Here is a 17,170-nt window from a genome sequence, read left to right on the forward strand (position 1 = left end):
TTTGTTTGGATGAATTTTGATGGCCCAACATTGCTCACTCATTTCTCACATTTCCGGTGTTCTGGTGAAGCAGCCTTTGTTGATTTTATTCTGCCTGAAGAACTGCTGTTCTTGTTAGATTGGTCCTGGGTCCTTCTGAAGGACATTCACAAGAAAGCACTGAGACCGTTTCTGACATTTTGATTGACTGATAACATTCACTACCCTGATACGAAACGGTGTGAAGGGCGCAGATGGTGCAAAATTCTTGAACTGCATTCAAGAAAATATTTTTAGTCAGCATGTAACAAGCCCAACGAGAGGGAGCATAATTCTAGATTTAGTCTTAGGAAATAAAACTGGGCAAGTGGATGAAGTATGAGGGGGGGAGGGAGCATTTTGTAGATAGTGATCATAATGTAGTTAGACTTAACTTATGGAAAAGGGCAAAGATAGAATAGGAGTAAAAGTACGAAACTGAGGGAAATTTTGCAAAGCGGAGAGATGAGCTGGCAAGAGTGAATTGGATACAGCTATTAGAAGGAAAATCTGTGACAAAGCAGTGGGCAGCTTTCAAAGGTGAAACTCTGCAGGCACAGTGTAGACACATCCCCGCAAAGAAAAAAGGTGGTCCTGTCACATCTGGTTATCGAGAAACACACAGGCCAAGATAAAGCAGAAAAAGAAAGCTTATGACAGCCGCAAAATACTCAATACTAGAAAGTCTAGAGGTGTATGGAAAGTACAGGGTGAAGTAAAAATGGAAATTAGGAAGGTAACGTTAGCTCCCTTCTCTCTCCACAGATGCTGTCAAACCTGCTGAGTTTGTCCAGTATTTTCTGTTTCTGTTTCTGATTCCAGCATCCGCAGTAATTTGCTTTTATATTGGATAGGATAGGGTTGTTTTCCTTAGAACAGAGGAGGCTGAGGGGTAACCTTAATGAGGTGCACAAAATTATGAGGGGGCCTAGACAGGGTAGACTGGAATGACCTGTTCCCCCCTAGCTGAGGGGTCAGTTACGAGGGGGCATAGATTTAAGGTGATTGGTAGAAGGTTTAATAAGTGTCACAAGTGGCTTAAATTAACACTGCAGTGAAGTTACTGTGAAAATCCCCTAGTCACCACATTCTGGCGCCTGTTCGGGTACACTGAGGGAGAATTCAGAATGTCCAATTCACCTAACAGCACGTCTTTCGGGACTTGTGGGAGGAAATCAGAGCACCCGGAGGAAACCCACGCAGACACGGGAATAACGTGCAGACTCCGTACAGACAGTGACCCAAGCCGGGAATCGAACCTAGGACCCTGGCACTGTGAAGCTACAATGCTAACAGGGCTGCACGGCAGCACAGTGGTTAGCACAGTTACTTCACAGCTCCAGGGTCCCAGGTTCGATTCCCGGCTTGGGTCACTGACTGTGAGGCGTCTGCACGTTCTGCCCGTGCCCGCATGGGTTTCCTCCGGGTGCTCGGTTTCCTCCCACAGTCTAAAGATGTGCGGGTTAGGTGGATTAGCCATGCTAAATTGTCCTTAGTGTTTAAAAAGGTTAAGTGGGGTTACTGGGTTTCGGGGATAGAACATACAGTGCAGAAGGCGTCCATTCGGCTCATCGAGTCTTCCTGCCCCAACCCACTTAAGCCCTCACTACCACCCTATCCCGTAACCCAATAGGGTGGAGGTGTGGGCTTAGATAGGTGCTCTTTCCACTGTAAATACCACTGTAAATTCTATGGTTAGAAGAAACATGAGGAAAATCCTTTTTACACAGAGGGTGGTGGGCATTTGGAATTCACTGCCTAAGTTGGTGGTTGAAGATGAAAAGCTCAACATTTAAAGGTACCTGGATCCGAAGTGCGGAGACCTGCAAGGCTACCGACCAGGTGCTGGAAAGGGGGATTAAAATGAACGAATAGTTTCTTCTTTCTCTTTTTGGCCGGCACAGACACGGTGGGTTGAATGGCCTCTTTCTGCATCGCAACGTTTCCACGGTTCCATGGTGTCCCTTGGCGTCTCTATCCCACGGAGACGGAACACATTCGTTCTCTATAGAACCACAGGGATGAATCAGTGATGCATTCAGCAGCACCGTCACTGCCATTCTTACAGTACCCATTCATTATGTAGGAATATAACCTGTGGTTGATCCGGACACCATGTCCCATTCTCTAGAACTGACATCCATCACTGTGGAAAGCACAAAAAAACTTAAGCAAAAAAAAATTCTCATCACAAAATCACTAAAATACATTGCCAGTCGTTCAGTAAAACCCTACTTGATGAATGAGTGCAGCATGATTTGTCTCAATGCTACAGAGGAACTTGTTGTCACTGCCTGGCTGTAATCTCATACAAGTTGAGTACTGTTTATGTTGCATAGCACAAAGGGGCAGGAGCAGGCCATTGAGTCTCTTGTGCCTGTTTCGCCATTCCACCTGGTCGATCACAGGCCAACTCCACCTACCCCTCATGGTTCCATAATCCTTAACACACTTGTCAAATAAAAATCTATCTATCTCAGAGTTCAAATGACCACCACACCACCCCCCCACACTACCCCCCCACCCCACCCCACACCCCCACCCCACCCCAACTTCCACCTAACCCACTGCAACAGCTTTTCGAACCAAACTTCTGCCACCTTTTGTGTGGAGACGTGCTTCCCGCTATCAACCCTGGGCAGAACGGTAACACAGTGGTTAGCACAGTTGCTTCATAGCTTCAGGTTCCCAGCTTCGATTCCCGGCTTGGATCGCTGCCTGTGCGGAGTCTCCCCGTGTCTGTGGGGGTTTCCTCCGGGTGCTCCCGCTTCCTCCCACAGTCCAAGGATGTGCAGGTTAGATGGATTGGCCCGACTAAATTGCCATGAGTATCCTGAAAAAAAGGTTAGGTGGGGTTACGGGGATAGGGTGGAAATGTGGGCTTAGGTGGAGTGTTCTTCCAAGGGCTGGTGCAAGCTCAATGGGCCGAATGGCCTCCGTCTATACTGTAGATTCTGTTCTATGATTATAGGGCTAAGCCATGAGTTGCTTCCTGTTCCCAATCCCAAATTCCTCCCCTCCTCTACTGAAGGAACTTGAAGAAGTGCAGCTTCACATGAGCAGACATCCTGGTGGGCAAACTCTACTATCCTGCTTAATCGCTGTGAAGCAACAGTGCTAACCACTGTCCTACATGGCACCCCTGGTTATCGCCCCTGGTTTCGCTTCCCCGCATGAGTGGAAACATCTTCTCTACATATGTCCTATTCATGGTCTTAAAGACTTTGTTCAGATCACCTATCTGTCTTCTATGCTGTAGAGAGAGAGAGCCAACTTTAAAGACAGGAATGACCTATCAGATCTGATATCATTCTGGTAGATTATTGTTTGCCCCTTCTCATTTGCCTCTGTATCCTTTTCACAGTATGGAGACCAGAACGGTTGTCAGTACTCTTTCTACCACCAGCACACAGCAGGATCAGTGTGTACAATGTATAAGATGTAATGCAGCAAATGGCCAAGGCTCTTTTGACAGCAGCTTCCGAACATGCAACCTTTACTACTTAGAAGGACAAGGGCAGCAGGCACATGGGAACACCACTCTTTGCAATTTCCCTTCCAAGTCACACAACGCCCTGACTTGGAAATATATCGCTGTTCCTTCAATGTCATCGGGTCAGAAGTATGAAACTCCCTGCCTAATAGCACTCTGCGTTGACCTACACCACGTGGACTGCAGTGGTTCAAGAAGGTGACTCAGCGCCTCCTTCTAAAGGGCAATTAGGGATGGGCAATAAAAGTTGCCAGCGACACTCACATTCTGTGAATACGAAATAAGTGTGGCCTAACCCAATTTCTACAAAATCATAAAATGGTTGCAGCATTTTAGAAAGAGATCATTCAGCCAGACATTCCTTTGTCAGCTCCCTGTGAGAGCAACTCAGCTCGGCCCATTCACCTGTCCTTTCCCCGCCGCCCAATGTTTTCCCATTCAGACTGTTATTCAATCCCTTTTGAAAGCCATGATCGAACCTGCCTCCGCCACATGCTCAGGTAGCGCATTCCAGACACAAACTGCCCGCCGTGTAAAAATATTTTTCCTCATGTCGCCTTTAGCCAGTCACTTTAGAACCATGCCCTCGGGGTTCAATACACTTTTACCAATGGCAACAGTGGGCTCGATTCGAGTAAATGGGAAAAAAGTCCCATAGCGAGCACGTTTGGCCGCGCTGAGAAACACATGCCTATTCAACGCGACTCACGTTGTATGAGGTGCCTCAGCCGGGAACGTGCGGCCGAGGTCACACATAGCCCCATTTTGTACACTGGAGAGATCTGCTCTCCGGAGCTCCCCAGTGTAATGAGAGATTGGGACGCCATCTGTAAATGGCACTTTTGGAGGGTCCCTGCCCCCCCCCCCCCCCCCAAACAACATCTCCAGCCAGATCATGCGCATGCAAAAAATGCCAAACTGGCACCCTGGCAGTGCCCATGCCTGCTAGAAATGCCACCTGGGCAAGCATTTTCGCAGTGCCAGTATGGCAACTAGGTGGCACTGCCAGGGTGCCCAGGTAGCACCAGCAGTGCCAGGGCATCACCCTGCCCAATGGCATACAGCCCAAAGGGCCTCTGATCCCTGGGAGACCCACACAAGTGCCATTCCGCCTGGCCCTCGCTTGTGGATTTTTATTTTTTTTCAAAATAATATACTTTATTCATAAAATCTATACTAAATATTACAGAACATTTCGAATTGTCTTGACTACATTTCCATCAGAGTTACACAATCTCTTGACTTTCTTCCATTCAATTTTGATAACATTACACACATATCACTCTTTACGTTACAATTCCTTCTTAAACATTTACATTATCATGTTTCTTTTATACATTGGAGTCTTAATGACCTAGACCGAGGAGGGTTTACACTGTTCCCCACCCCTCGGTGTACATTTGCTGGTAAGACCTTACACAGCGGTCTTGGCGGCAGCTGCCCCAAGCTTGAGTGCGTCCCTCAGCACGTAGTCCTGGACCTTGGAATGTGCCAGTCTGCAACACTCGGTCGAGGACAGCTCTTTGCACTGGAAGATCAGCAAGTTTCGGGCAGACCAAAGAGCGTCTTTCACCGAGTTGATGACCTTCCAGCAGCAGTTGATGTTTGCCTCGGTGTGAGTCCCTGGAAACAGTCCGTAGAGCACAGAGTCCTGTGTCACAGAGCTGCTCGGGATGAACCTTGACAAATACCACTGCATCTCTCTCCAGACCTTCTTTGCAAAGACACATTCCACAAGGAGGTGTGTGACCGTCTCATTTCTTCCACAGCCACTCCGAGGGCAGCGTGCATTGGCGCAGAGCCTTCGGGTGTGCATGAAGAATCTGACAGGGAGGGCCCTTCTCACCACCAGCCAAGCTAGATCTTGGTGCTTGTTTGAAAGTTCTGGTGATGAGGCGTTCTGCCAGATGACTCTGGCAGTCTGCTCAGGGAACCATCCAACGTCTTTCACGGTCTCCTTTACCCTGAGGGCCTCGAGGACATTACGTGCTGACCACTGCTTCATTGCCTTGTGGACAAAGGTGTTTTTCTTCAAAAACTTTTCCACGAAGGACAGGTGGTACGGTACGGTCCAACTACTTGGAGCGTTCTGCGGCAATGAGGCCAGGCCCATCCTTCGTAACACCGGGGACAGGTAGAACCTCAGTATGTAGTGACACTTGGTGTTTGCATACTGGGGGTCCACGCACAGCTTGATGCAGCTGGACACAAAGGTGGCCAACAGGATGAGGGAGGCGTTGGGTACGTTCCGCCCTCCCTTCTCCAGAGGTTTGTACATGGTGTCCCTTCGGACACGGTCCATCTTGGATCTCCAGATGAATTTGAAGATGGCCTGGGTGACTGCTGCGGCGTAGGGTCGGATAATGGGCCAGACCTGCGCTACGTGCAGTAACACCGAGAGTGCCTCACACCTGATGACCAGGGTTTTGCCCGCAATGGAGAGGGAGCGTTGCTCCCACCAGCCCAGTTTCTGCCTTGCCTTTGCTATGCGCTCCTCCCAGTTTTTGGTGCACGCCCCAGCAGCTCCGAACCATATCCCCAGCACCTTCAGGTAATCTGACCTGACAGTGAAGTGGACAAAGCACCGGTCGGCCCAGTTCCCAAAGAACATGACCTCGCTCTTGCCACGGTTTACCTTGGCTCCCGAGGCCAGTTCAAACTGGTCGCAGGTGGTCAAGAGCCTGCGTACAGATGCAGGATCCGAGCAGAAGACGGCAACGTCGTCCATGTACAGGGAGGCCTTGACTTGCGTGCCTCCACTGCCTGGGATCATCACTCCTCTTATACCCGGATCCTTCCTGATGGACTCGGCAAAAGGTTCTATGCAGCACACAAAAAGGGCAGAGGAGAGAGGGCAGCCCTGCCTGACTCCGGATTTGATCTGGAACTTTTCTGATTCCCACCCATTGATTGAGACTGCGCTGTAGATGTTTGTGTAGAGCAGTTTGATCCAATTGCGAATTCCCTCCCCAAACCCCATTTTGGAGAGCACATCCATCATGTAGGTGTGCGGTATTCTGTCAAAAGCCTTCTCCTGGTCAAGGCTGATGAGGCAGGTGTCCACCCTCCTGTCCTGTACGTAGGCGATCGTATTCCTGAGTAGCGCGAGGCTATCAGAGATCTTCCTGCCGGGTACAGCACAGGTCTGGTCAGGGTGGATCACCGACTCCAGAGCAGACCTGACCCGATTGGCGATGACCTTGGCTAGAATTTTGTAATCCACATTCAACAGTGAAATGGGTCGGCAATTTCGAATTTCTTCCCTTTCCCCCTTCTGCTTGTAGATGAGGGTGATGATGCCTTTCCTCATGGACTCTGACATGCTGCCTTCTAGAAGCATACTCTCGTACACTTCCAGCAGGTCTGGGCCCATCCAGTCCCACAGAGTCGAATACAACTCAACCGGTAAGCCGTCGCTTCCGGGAGTTTTACTCGTCTCGAAGGACTTGACGGCCCTTGTCAGCTCATCCAGAGTTCGTGGTTTGTCCAGGTTTTCCAGCTCGCTGTCGCCTATGACCTCCGTGATAGTCGACAGGAAGGTCTGGGAAACAGTGCTATCTGTTGGCTTCAGGTCATACAGTCCGGCATAAAAGGATTGGCTGATGCCAATCTTTGAGCGCTGAACAGCACTCGCTCAAGGTCTCTGAGGTGAAGGGGTTGAATCCCAAAGCCTCAGGTACCTCGGGAATCTGCACATTTGAGTGAGGCTGACTGTCTCGCTCCAATATGCAAATTTGCCAAAAAGTGATCCTGCTCATTATGGGCGGGATTTACATCGCAATGTCTTGTGAGATCCCATTGGATCTCGTAAAGCGTTAAGAGCCGGGTAGATCCCGGGAGCGGGGCCTCCTGACTTTTATTGGTTACGTTGCGCCATGACGAGCTGCTTATCCATTGGATCGCACCCAAGTGCCTCCCTCTCTGCTCTGTTCAAACCCCTCATGATCTTGAATACCTCTATTAAATTCCTCTCAACCTTTTCCTCACCAAGTAGAACAGCCCTAGCTTCTCCAAACTGTCCACATGATTGAAGTCCTTTCTTCCTCAAACTACCCTCACAAATCTTTCCTGTGTCCCCTCTAATGCTTTCATGTCCTTCCGAAAGTGTGGTGACCTGAATGGAATCGAATGCTTCAGTTAAGGTGAAATCTGTATTTTGCATGCTAAGGCTCGAATTATGAAGCCCAGGACTTTGTAAGCCTTATTAGCCACTTCCTCAAATGCCCTGCCATCCTCAATGATTTCTGCACATGGGTCCTCAGGTCCCTCCATCCTGCATCCCTTTTAGAATTATAATCGTTATTTCTTCCAAACTAAATGTATCACTTTACAGTTTTCTGAATTAAGTTTCATTGCCCACTGCACCAGCCTGGCTAACATAATGGGCTGGATTTTACAGTCCCTGGGCTGGGTTGGCAGGCGGTTTGTAAAATTGGGCATCGTGCCATGGGATTTGTGGTAGCTTGGGCCCTCTCAGGGGGCAAGCTCCACTGACCATGTGACCACTTGCAGCCATTCACACGGGAGCGTGTGAACCCGATCCAATGGGGAATTTGAGTAGGTCCCTGGGAGCAAGACCCTGGGGCAGTGTGGAATAGGGAGCTGGAGAGTAAAGATTTGTTGTATAGTGTTCTGTGCCTGTTATCTAACTGCTTTTGCGTTTCATCAATAAACCCCTGGAAGTCTCGACTGTTTGTCTCGAGGCATCAGGTTGGTGACAAGGTAAAAGTTTTCAATTGCAGCAGACAGTTGTCAATCAAGGGGGGAACAAAAGAGCAGTTGAGAAAGTAGAGAAGCTCCAGCAAGAGTCTGAATCATTTAAACCATGGGTGGAAATGTCTATCATTGGAAAACTAGACCCACTTGACCAATGGGTCTTCATTTCTTTTTACCATGAACGAGATCAAATTCGAGGACAAGCAGAAGGTGATATTTCTGAGAGTTTTCCGGCTCCAGCCCTATAATTTGATGAGGAACCTCACGTCCCCAGAGGCACCCGACTCGAAGACTGTTGACCAAAAATTGGTTAAAGAATATTAAAACTCAAGGCCCTCAATTATCCTCCAATGTTACAAGTTAAACTCTGCAGTGAAGGACCATGAAGAGTCTGTCCCCGACTTCATAGCCAGGCTTCGCCAGCTTGCTGAGCACTGTGAGTTTGGGACCGCGCTCAGTGACATGTTGCGTGACTGGCTGGTTTGTGGGATTCATAACCTTAATATCCAGAAAAAGCTTCTGGCAGAGACCACAATTACATTGGAAATACCGATCGAAAGAGTGCAGGTGACAGAGTGTGCCGAAAAAGGTGCCACTGAGCTTCAAAGTGTGGCGGAAGGGGAGGTTAACCGAGTACGGGGCAATATGGTCACGAGATCTGCAGCGGGATCAACATGCAAAGCTCAGAGTCAGGCACATTCCTCGGATCAGGACAAGACCCCAAGGAGTGGGAAGGAATTGGGGTGGCAAACCATTTCTGGGTGCCGGCACAGTAACAGAGTGGTTAGCACTGTTGCTTCACAGCGACAGGGCCTTGGGTTCGATTCCAGGCTTGGGTCACTGTGCAGAGCCTTCACGTTCTCCCCGTGTCTGCGTGGGTTTCCTCCGGGTGCTCCGGTTTCCTCCCACAAGTCCCGAAAGTTGTGCTTGTTAGGTGAATTGGGCATTCTGAATTCTCCCTCTGTGTACCCGAACAGGCAGCGGAATGTGGCGACTAGGGGACTTTCACAGTAACCTCATTGCAGTATTAATGTAAGCCTACTTGTGACACTAATAAAGATTTTTATTATCATAAATATAAAAGAGTCAATAACAATAATAAGAGTCACCACCAGAGAAAGCATTCTATCTGGCTGCGTCACAGCTTGGTGTGGCAACTGCTCGGCCTAAGACATAGAACATAGAGTGCAGAAGGAGGCCATTCGGCCCATCGAGTCTGCACCGACCCACTTAAGCCCTCACTTCCACCCTATCGCCATAACCAAATAACCCCTCCTAACCTTTTTGGACACTAAGGGCAATTTAGCATGGCCAATCCACCTAACCTGCACGTCTTTGGACTGTGGGGGAAACCGGAGCACCCGGAGGAAACCCATGCAGACACGGGGAGAACGTGCAGCCTCTGCACAGACAGTGACCAAGCGGGGAATCTAACCTGGCACCCTGGCGCTGTGAAGCCACAGTGCTAGCCACTTGTGCTGCCCGCCCATGAGAAACTACAGGGAATTGTGAACACAGCCCAGTCCATCACACAAACCTGACTCCCATCCATTGACTCCATCTACACCTCCCGCTGGCTTGGGAAAGAGGGCAGCAAAATCAAAGATCCATCGCACCCAAGTTATTCTCTCTTCCAACTTCTTCCATCGGGCAGGAGATACAAAAGCCTGAGAACATGCACTGACAGATTCAAAAACTGCTTCTTCCCTGCTGTTACCAGACTCCTGAATGACTCTCTTATGGACTGAACTGATCTTAAGGACTGAACTGATCTTTCTGTGCATCTTTTCTACAATTGTAGCGCCACATACCGGAAACTTCACCCGCAGTCAATGTTTATGTATTTTCATTATTCTATGTTTTCATGCATGGAACAATCTGCCTGGACTGTATGCAGAACAATACTTTTCTCTGGACCTCGGTACAAGTGACAATAAATCTAAATCCAAGAGGCAATTTGGGATACAATTCTTCACACGAGAGTGATACGAATGTAGAACTTGCTACCTCAAGGTGTAGACGAGGTGAATATGGATAAACACAAGAGGGAGAATGGAATAGAGCGATATGTCGATGGAGTTAGTTGAAGGGAAGTTGGAGGATGAGGAGCAGCAGTTGAATAGGCAACATTATTTGTTGCCCTAGAACCTCTGTATAACTTCAAAGGGCTGACACTTGGAAACAGGGTCTCAACGAACAGTGAATCAGCAAAACATGATTTGCAAATGATGCCATCCCTCTGTTTCATCCTGTTGAAGCCATTCCTTGCAACAGAAAGATGAAAGGCAGCAGATCTTTTTATGTTGGTTTTTTTTGGCAGAATTTAAAAGAGATTAGAAATCCAAATGTACATACAATTCCATTTTACAGATTCACTCTGCTCATGAATCGAAAGGTGTCCCGAATATAATTAGTCCCCTGAGATTGCTCACCAACTGTGAAATATTTCAAGGCAGTATCAGTTTAAAGTCATTCCCAAATTCTGTCGTTTCTTGTAATTCATTCTCAGGAGGTGGGTGGGTGTTTCTGGCAAGCTCAGCATTTATTGTGCACTTCCGGTTGCCGTTGACAAGTTGCCAGGGATTTTATTCTTATCATTGCTGTTTATGCAATGAGTTACTTTGACGAAGCTGTTCGGTAGGATTTGGAGTCATGGCAATGAAGGAATGGCTAGACTTCCACATTGGGCTATGGTGCGACGTGGCACAGAACTTGGAGGTGGTAGTGTTCCTGATGGTATTGATTATGGGCGGCATGGTAGCACAGTGGTTAGCACCGTTGCTTCACAGCGCCAGGGTCCCGGGTTCGATTCCTGGCTTGGGTCACTGTCTGTGCGGAGTCTGCACGTTCTCCCTGTATCTGCGTGGGTTTCCTCCGGGTGCTCCGGTTTCCTCCCACAAGTCCTGAAAAACGTGCTTGTTAGGTGAATTGGGCATTCTGAATTCTCCCTCTGTGCACCTGAACAGGTGCCAGAATGTGGCGACTAGGGGCTTTCCACAGTAACTTCATTGCAGTGTTAATGTAAGCCTACTTGTGACAATAAAGATTATTATTATATCTTGTGTCTGGCCCGTCCTCATTGATGGAGTCAAATGCTCAAATGTGAAAATGACTGAGTTGTCTCGTCCAACCTCTGCTGTGCAGGACTTTCTCGAGCCAAAGCTTTATCTGTTTGTCCCTTGAGAAATTAATTAGAACACAAGAATTGGCCCTGGCTTCAAATTCCACTGCCTCAAGCGACATCCAACTTAGGTTGGCAGGCTGTCACTATTGAGATATCGCAAGGATCAGTGCTTGGGCATCAGCTATTCACAATCTATATCAATGATTTGAATGTGGGGAACAAATGCCACAAGTTTGCGGATGACACAAAACTAGGTGGGTGAGTTGTGAGGATGACGCATAAAGGCTTCAAGGGGATTTGGACAGGCTTTGTGCGTGGGGAAGATCTTGATAGATACAGGAAGGACATTTTCCCAGGCTGGGAGGTCGAGAACTAGGGGGCATTGTCTCAGAATAAGAGGTAGGCGATTGAGGACTGGGCTGAAGTAGCTTTCTTTCACTTAGAGCATGGTGAATCTTTGGAATTCTCTCCCTCGGAGGGTGTGGAGGCTTCGTTGTTGTGTATGTTCAAGACAGAGGTCAATGGATTTCTCGATAGTAATGACATTCAGGGATATGAAGATCGTATGGGAAAATAGCAGTGAGGTAGATGATCAACCATGTTCTTATTGAATGGCTCGAGCGGCTGAAAGGTCTACTCCTGTTCCTATTTCCTATGTGTGGTCTCAACTCCATTTTGCCATCTTCACATTAATAATTAATAATCTTTTATTGTCACAGGGAGGCTTCAATGAAGTTACCGTGAAAAGCCCCTAGTCGCCACATTCCAGCGCCTGTTCGGGTAGGCCGGTACGGGAATTGAACCCGCACTGAAATGAAATGAAATGAAAATCGCTTATTGTCACAAGAAGGCTTCAAATGAAATTACTGTGAAAAGCCCCTAGTCGCCACATTTCCGGCGCCTGTTCGGGGAGGCTGTTACGGGAATTGAACCGTGCTGCTGGCCTGCCTTGGTCTGCTTTCAAAGCCAGCAATTTAGCCCTGTGCTAAACAGCCCCTTGCTGCTGGCCTTGTTCTGCATTACAATCCAGCTGTCTAGTCCACTGAGCTAAACCAATCCCATCAACACCGCTGGCCTCGTTAAGGTTTACGATTTGACCATGTGGCTTACAAGTAGGTAATATTGCACAGATTTCACTGATGTGCCCCTTGTGGTTTGCACAAGTGGTTGTTTTGGGGTATGTTCTCTTCCCTTCCTCTTTTGCTTCGGGAATGGGCTTTCCCCTAACCTGTTCCATGTCCCCTGGAACGCTACTGCCACCAAGTGGATATTCAGCTCCTGCTATACTCCCCTGTGGTTCTTCAACAAAATGGGGCATCATCCTAGTATTGTAAAATATTTAGAAAGCGAGCAAAGTAGCTTGTTGACACAAGAGAATGAGGGGTTTGAGCGAAGTATGTTGGTGGGGGACCAGCGTCACTCTTAGGCCAGGTGTGCTCAGCAGGTTTTCCATCAGTTGGGTTTTTATGACAGTTAAATGTTCCCTGTTCAGTTTGGGCGGAACAGTAGCACAGTGGCTAGCACTGTGGCTTCACAGCGCGAGGGAAGCGGGTTCGATTCCTGGCTTGGGTCACTGTCTGCGCGGAGTCTCCTCATGTCTACCTGGGTTTCCTCCGGGTGCTCCGGTTTCCTCCCACAAGTCCCGAAAGATGTGCTCTTAGGTGAATTGGACATTCTGAATTCTCCCTCGGTGTACCCAAACAGGTGCCGGAATGTGGCCACTAGGGGCTTTTCACAGTAACTTCATTTCAGTGTTAATGTAAGCCTACTTGTGACAATAATAAAGATTATTATTGTTATTATTTTACTGAAAACAACTTTGAACTTCAATAATTTATTTTCAAACTGGGTTCAAATGGCCTTTTTTTTCTCTCATCCAGGGGATGTGGGCATCGCTGGATAGACCAGTATTTTTCTCCCATCCCTAATTGCCCAGCGAGGAGTTGATGGTGAGCCTCCTTCTTGAGCCGCTGCAATCCATGGATCGGGACATCCACAGAGCTGTGAGAGAGGGGGTTCCTGGTTTTTGACCCAGCGGCAGTGAAGGAACGGCGGTATATTTCCAAGTCTATTCCCACACAGCTATTGCCCTTGCCTTTCTAAGTGGTAGAGGTTGCCGGCTTGGAAGCTGCTGCCAAAAGAACCTCGGCTAGCTATTGCAGAGCACCTTGCACATCGCTCCCATGCGCCGACTGCCTTGTGTTTTTCAGGTCATAGCTCCCATGCCCGAATCATAAGTCCAGTAACCTGAAGACTGCTCCAATGCACCCTGATTAGGAGAGATTGTGGATTTCATGGGATATTTTCACACCCAAATTGGAATGAAATTGCAGAGTTAATTATCAGGGAAATCAACTGAAGCAGAGAATCTAAATTGGATGCACTTCTGTGGAGGGAAGGGACTAAGGGAAAGGATCATATAAATAAGAACACGCTCAGCCTCCTCGCCTTCCTAAACAATTCTTGTGCCTCTACATGTATCCTTCTGTCTGTACATATTTATCATCTGTAGAATTACTCTCATCTCTGTTTCTGTGTAGTTTGTGTGTCAGACAGAACACACAACTGCAGGAGGATGGATGTAATTGTAGCGAGGCACATGTATTTCATTAATAGCCTGCCTATGAGCCTGAGGGACATTGTTCCTGCACAATAATTTACATGCAAAGCAAATGAACAAACAGCAGGGGTTCAGGTTGTATGAGGACATCAATATATTTTGGAAGTCTGAAATGAAGTAAATCCTGTTTGCTGGATGTTCCGAATGTCAACCACAGATTGACACATGCTGTCAACCTTTGCTCACGAGGCAGTCAGCACCTTCTCAGCTGCAATCAAGGCTAATCCTATTCTAAATGCCACCTGAAATAATTGGAGTGATCATTCTATAATGATAGAGCGACTGAGGGATAAAGTATCAGATATCCGTCCCTTTTAATGGTTATTATACCCTTGAACCTCTGGAGGTCGTGGCTGTGGTGCTGTTTGTGGCTGTGAGTTTGAAAATAAGAATTGGTTCCAGTTAACCACTTAAGAACTGAAAAGGGCTGATTTTAACTTCAAGCAGTGGAGGAAAACGAGCACAAAGCTGACACCGTGGGGATGGTTGTGGTTGTTGGTGTACGATCGTCTAAGATCCGAGTGTAACCAGCAGGAGTTCTTCAGGGTTACATCCTAAGCCTCAGCTTTCTTCAGCTTCCTCAGTGACCTTCCCTTCACCATAGGTTCAGAAGTGAGATCCCTGTTGGGTTCACAGCGTTCAGCTCTTTTTGCAATGCCTTAGGTACCTAGGCAGTCCTTGCCCGCACACAGCAAGACCTGGGGCCAGATTCTCCTGGGGAGAATTGTGGAGCACATCTATCACTAGGTTCATTAAGACCCCAACCCTGTGTAAAATCCTGCCTCAAGATCCTGCTTCGAATGGGATAATCCAGCCTCTGGACAACACTCGAGCTGGGAAGTGACAAGTAACATTCGTGCCACATGGGAACAAGGGAATGACATCTCCAACAGGGTGAACTAACCACCACTCTTTTTAGACACTCAATACCATCGCTGAATGATGAACCATCAACAATCTGGAGAGGACCATTGACTGGAAACTGAACTGGACCAGTCATTTAATTGATGCATTATTTATGCTGGATTAACACGGACTGCAACTCAATGCAGTACCACTTGAAAACAGGCTTCCAACACTGTAGATGGTTCAACACTGCTTTATTAAAGTAGTCGAGTAATGTACACAGTTCGCTGTGGGTCGACACTCTATTAATCTAAGCTTGCTAACCTAGGTCTGGCTTGCCCAGACTTGCTCTGTGCCATGTGTAGCAGGTGCTGACTGTACATTGCACCCTGACTGTTGCTACAGCTATCACCAGTACGAAGAGGCCGAGCCTTCCTGCCTCGTGTGTTTTATACTGGTAATGTCCCCTGTAGTGTCCTGCCTGGTGATTGGTTGTTCTGTATTCTGTGTGGTGATTGGTTCCTGTGTGTGTCCATCACTGTCTGTCTGTATCTCATTATGAACATGAGTGCATATTATGACATCTCCACTTTTTAAATAAATTTTGGATGCTTGTGGCTGTGTGCTTGTATTTACATGTGTGACTATGTGCAAAATGGTGAGTGAGTGAACATATATACATGGGAAGGTGTCTATCGTGCATGTACAGAACAAGGTGAACACAATTTACACAGTTAAAGCCTATAAGTCCAGTCTTTGTGGTGGGTGACGGATTCTTGTCGACCGCCTCAGAGTGTCGGGGGGGACGCCAGCGTCTCAACAGGCGGGATTGCTGGCAGATTGGCGGGCTCGTGGTTTGAAATGTCCGGAGGAGGCGTCTCGACATACAGAGGGGTGTGGTCAGGTGGTGGTGGGCAGGCAACTTTGCGCAGTGCCTTTCTGTTGCGCCTGAGAATGGAGCCATCAGCCATGCGAACAACAAAAGACCTGGGGGAAGCCTGTCGTACAACAACAGCTGGGGCTGACCAACCTCCCTCAGGCAGCTTGATGCGAACATCTTCTGGAGCCAGCACAGGCAAATCAGTGGCACGAGCATCATATGTAATCTTCTGCTGGTCCCTGAGTCGCTCACGTTTCTTAGCACCGTGAAGTGATCAAGGTCTGGAACGTGGATGGCTGGAACAGTTGTCCGCAGATTGCGATTCATGAATAGTTGAGCCGGAGACAGACCAGTCGACAGAGGGGTTGCCCTGTATACCAACAGTGCAAGGTTAAAATCAGATGCAGAGTCTGCAGCCTTGCAGAGCGGCTGCTTGACAATGTGGACCCCTTTTTCCACCTTCCCATTTGACTGCGGTAATGGGGACTGGATCTGACAGGTTTGAAGTGGTAGGATTGTGCAAAGTTGGACCACTCTTAGCTGTGGAAATATGGACCGTTGTCGCTCATCACTGTGAGTGGTATACCGTGCCTGGTTAACGTCTCCTTGCAGGCCTTGATGACTGATTTTGACGTGAGGTCCGACAGCTTCACAACTTCTGGGTAATTCAAAAAGTAATCGATCAGAAGTACATAGTCACGCCGATTTGCATGAAAGAGGTCTATTCCCACCTTGGACCACGGAGAGGTCACAAGCTCATGTTGTTTGAGCGTCTCTTTGGGCTGAGATGGTTGGAATCTCTGGCATGTGGTGCAATTGAGGACTATGTTGGAGATGTCCTGGCTGATCCCAAGCCAGTAAACTGCCTGTTGAGCTCTGCGTCGGCATTTCTTGACTCCAAGGTGACCCTCATGGATCTGCTTGAGCCCCATGGCCTGCATGCTATGCAGGCCATGTTGCATGCAATTCGATCCAGTTTCAGAATGACCCCTTCAACGACTATCAAATCATCCTTGACATTAAAAAACTGGGGGCATTGCCCCTTGCGCCACCCATTTGCGAGGTGGTGCATTACCCTTTGCAGCAGAGGGTCTTTGGCAGTTCCTGCTCATATCTGGACGACATGTTCATCAGTGGCCAGGAGGTTGCTGCTGCACATCTGCACCTGTGCCTCAATTTGGCGAATGAAGTCCAGATGTTCGCAGGGCGTGGTGATGGATCTGGATAGGGCATCCGCGATTCCTGTTAGGAGACCCAGGCACTCCTTTTCAATCTGTGCGTACCTTTGCTCGATCGGCGTCATGACCCTGGATGCGTATGCCACTGGAGCCCAGGACGAGGAGTCATCTTTCTGGAGGAGCACCGCATCAATGCCGTCCGAGCATGCGTCCGTGGATATTTTTGTTTCCTTGGTTGGGTCAAAAAACGCCAGGACTGGGGCCGTGGTGAGCTTTGCCTTGAACTCCATCCACT

General features: G+C 48.3%; 2 protein-coding genes across 5 annotated transcripts in view; one reads left to right on the top strand and one right to left on the bottom strand.

Moving 5' to 3' along the window:
• The window catches only part of LOC140409300 (dedicator of cytokinesis protein 2-like), a 1,572,852-nt gene that overhangs the window by 581,413 nt on the left and 974,269 nt on the right, over positions 1–17,170 (top strand). The gene's annotated exons all lie outside the window — the stretch shown is intronic.
• Positions 1–17,170, bottom strand: part of LOC140409301 (INSYN2B protein-like) — a 275,422-nt gene that overhangs the window by 58,607 nt on the left and 199,645 nt on the right. The gene's annotated exons all lie outside the window — the stretch shown is intronic.

The sequence above is a fragment of the Scyliorhinus torazame genome, chromosome 3 (assembly GCF_047496885.1).
Source record: "Scyliorhinus torazame isolate Kashiwa2021f chromosome 3, sScyTor2.1, whole genome shotgun sequence".
Lineage (NCBI taxonomy): Eukaryota > Metazoa > Chordata > Chondrichthyes > Carcharhiniformes > Scyliorhinidae > Scyliorhinus > Scyliorhinus torazame.